Genomic DNA, 3,302 nt, shown 5'->3' with positions numbered 1-3,302 from the left:
ATATCCATCAAAAAAGTAAAACTATATTTTATTTTCATTTGCATATCAATAATAACAATCTAATACTGTTATAGTTAAATATTTTAAAATGTAAGTTACATTTGTACCTTTCTCATCAGTCTTACACAAAATCCTAAAATCTGTTATAAGCAGATTATTGATCCATTCACAGATATATTTGTAGGGTTTGCATTGTTTGTGGCAAAATCTTTTTTTTCATCAAATCCCCTGGTTCTGGATCTAAAACTGAGTGGTTTTCCAGGAGGTTTCATGGAATGTTTTCACATCATTCTGACTCAAAATGCACAAAAACAGACTTCAAACCAATTGCCTGAGGTTCAAACCCAGTGCTGGAATGCAGCAGACATGCCCCGCCCCCCTCAGACCTCCACAGGCCTGCTTTAAACCCTGACGGTCACAGTAACTTAAACCTCAGGGGAATCGGTTCTGACCACACTCACTCCATGGTGACTTACCTGTGACGGTGATCTGCATGGGAGCCACCAGGGCCCGGTTGTTATCCAGTTTTCGGCTCAGGCGGATCTCCCCGCTGGTGTGGTTGAGCAGCAGCAGGTGCAGCTCGTTGCCCCTGTCGATGGTGTAGTACAGCCGGTCAGACACATCCGGGTCGTGGGCTGGTACTTTCCCAATCACGCCGCTCGGGAAACTGTTGGAGCGGTTCGACACGAAGTTGTTGAAAATGATCTGGAAGTCCTGCAGAGTGGGCCGGTTGTCGTTCTGGTCCACCAGCCGGATTCGGACCGTGGCCCGGCTCACCAGAGGCGCCGACGTGGCCTGGACCACGATGACGTACTCGTTCCGGGCCTCGTAGTCCAGATCGATGAGCGAGGTGAGCTCCCCGGAGAAGATGTCCATCTGGAAGATTTCAGGGATGTTTCCCTCCACGATTTGGTACATGATCTGAGCATTGGCGCCTTCGTCAGGATCTGTCGCTGTGATCTGGGCCACCACGGACCCCACGGCGCTGTTTTCCTTTACTAGAACCTCAAAGTCATCAGCTGGGAACACGGGGGCATTGTCGTTGACGTCCAGGACCGTCACCTGGATGTGGACTGGGGTCCGCTGAGGAGGCACGCCGCGATCGACAGCGTAGGCGGTGAGTTCATAGAAGGGAACGCTCTCCCGGTCTAAACGGCGAACAGTTCGCACAATGCCAGATGTAGGCTCGATTGTGAAATCTCCATCGCCGTCCTCGCCGTTCTGGAACGTGTACTGGACTCGGCCGTTGGCGTGAGCGTCACGGTCGTGGCAGAAATTTGAAGGACACTCGTAAATGGGGAGCATCTTCGCTCACCGTTCCCTGATACCTGGGGCTAACGAACTGAGGTGCGTTGTCGTTGACATCGTTCACGTTCACCTCAACGTAGGTGGTGTCTGATTTCTGCGGTATGCCGTTGTCTTTAGCTGTTATGGCCAAAGTGTAGGTCATCTGGTCCTCGTAGTCCAGCTCGGCCTGGAGTGTTATTGCCCCCGTGGCGGGATCGATCCGAAACTGAGGGATGTTGTCCTCGAGGTAGTACGTAATTCGAGCATTTTCACCGACGTCATCGTCTGTAGCGCTGATGACCACAACGGTGCTCCCAGGAGGCCGGTCCTCATTGACACTGATGGAATAGTGAGCGCTCTGGAAAACAGGCCGGTGGGTTTGGCGTCCGTGATGTTGATGTGCACCTGGCAGGTGTCATGCAGCGTTCGGTCCGAGGCGGTGACGGTCAGGACATAACGGCGCTCCTGTTTGTAGTCCAGCGGTAGGGCCAAAGACAGGAGTCCAGCGCTGCCCGCTGTGCTGATAGCAAAGCGGTTTCTGGTGTTTCCGCCTGTGATCTGATACGTCACCGCGCTGTTCACGTCCCGGTCAACGGCGGTGACCGTGACCACGCTGGTTCCCACTGCCGCATCCTCGTTCAGCCGGGCATAGTACTCCTTCTGGAGGAACTCGGGCCGGTTGTCGTTAACATCCATCACTGTAATTGTGACACTGGCTGTGGCAGAAAGAGGTGGCATCCCATAATCCCTGGCCTCCACGCCGAAGAAATAATGTTCTACAGCTTCACGGTCAAGGGTGGATTTGACGGTGACCCAGCCCGTCGCAGAGTTTATGACGAATGGCGTGTCGGAGCTGGTGCCCGTTAACCTGTACTCCAGACGGGCGTTATCTCCGGAATCAGTGTCGATGGCCTGGATGTGGAGGATGGAACTGCCGATGGGGGCTCTCCAGCACCGAGGCCTGGAACGGCGTGGACACAAATATGGGCGGGTTGTCGTTAACGTCTGTCACTTGTATGCTCACGATTCCTGTGTTGTTGGACAGAGGCGGGCGGCCGTTGTCCTGCGCCCGGACACGAAGGGCGTACTCCCGTTCCGATTCGTAGTCCAATGGAGCCACGACCTGGATCTCACCAGTGATGCTGTCGATGAAGAACTGTCCACGGCTGTTCCCGCTGATGATGTTGTAGTGGACGGCGGCGTTGTTGTCCTTGTCTCGGTCGGTGGCACTGACTCGGAGGATCTTGGAGTGAGGCCGGACATCCTCCTTCACCGCCACCACGTAGCGCTTTTCACTGAACTGCGGAACGTTGTCGTTTTCATCCAGGACGGTGATGTGGACCTTCACGGTGGCCGAGCGAGGACTGGGTTCCTTCCCCTGGTCAGTGGCTTCGACCTGGAACACAAACCGACACCAAAACACAATGGAACTCACGCTTTAAATTGACGGTCCATAAAAATATAAAGCACGGAATCTGTGTATAAAGACATGTTTCCTCTCTGCAGTTGATACGATAACAGGATCTTAAACCTATTTCAAAATGTGTTGAAGACGCATAAACATAATAATCAAATCAAACTGAAATCCAACATAATAGATTGTGTTTCAGTCACATGTTAAATAGTAAAACTAGAAGGTGTCACCTTCAAATGAAGTCTAATAACATGACTTTTTCTCTGAATTTTCCAATTTATCACCGTTTAAAACTGTCTATATTATTATTTCTATCTGTCACTGATGAAATGAAAATAGAAATCAACAAGAAAATGGAAGAAAATAATTACACATGAATTTTTCCCTTCATTTAACCTTGCTTTTGTACTTTTATTGATATTTGTTAGAATATTATCTTCTGCATTTTGCATTTTTTAAAACAAAAAAATCAGTGAATTTCTTGTTATTTTACTGATCATTTAGATGTAGTCAACAAATATTATTTCATCAGAGTTAGAGGTTACATTTCTAACATAATCACTTGATCAAGATAATATGATCATATTTAATCACAATCTCC

General features: G+C 49.5%; 1 pseudogene; it reads right to left on the bottom strand.

Moving 5' to 3' along the window:
* Nucleotides 1-432: 432 nt before the first annotated feature.
* On the bottom strand, nt 433-1,663 carry LOC115422007 (cadherin EGF LAG seven-pass G-type receptor 3-like; annotated as a pseudogene).
* Between the last annotated feature and the right edge of the window lie 1,639 nt (nt 1,664-3,302).

Source organism: Sphaeramia orbicularis, chromosome 7 (genome assembly GCF_902148855.1).
Source record: "Sphaeramia orbicularis chromosome 7, fSphaOr1.1, whole genome shotgun sequence".
Taxonomy (NCBI): Eukaryota; Metazoa; Chordata; class Actinopteri; order Kurtiformes; family Apogonidae; genus Sphaeramia; species Sphaeramia orbicularis.
This window is presented reverse-complemented; position numbering and strand designations above follow the sequence as displayed.